This window comes from Nothoprocta perdicaria, unplaced genomic scaffold (assembly GCF_003342845.1).
Source record: "Nothoprocta perdicaria isolate Ctin4 unplaced genomic scaffold, notPer1 scaffold_195, whole genome shotgun sequence".
NCBI lineage: Eukaryota > Metazoa > Chordata > Aves > Tinamiformes > Tinamidae > Nothoprocta > Nothoprocta perdicaria.
In genome coordinates, this window is record NW_020455149.1 from 151,453 (window position 1) to 151,746 (window position 294).

A 294-nucleotide genomic window follows, 5' to 3' on the forward strand; every position below is an offset into this window, starting at 1 on the left:
AAGCAGCAGAGAACTCTGTTAATTGGGGTACACAATTAAGCAGCTCTTATTTCCTAATCATGCTCAGTAAATGGACACAAGTTCATACTAGTTTTAGAACTAAGGCTTAATTCTATCTGTTTATTAGTATATTCTCAGGCCCTTTTTCCATTACAGGATTGAAGAGCCAAGAATAAACATTGTTTAACATGCAAAGAAAAGTCCTCAGTACTAGAGATGTTCCTTCTGTTATTACAAACCCTTTCTCAATAGCAATAGAAAAAGTAAAGAGCCTATGTTAGAAAAGAGTACTCA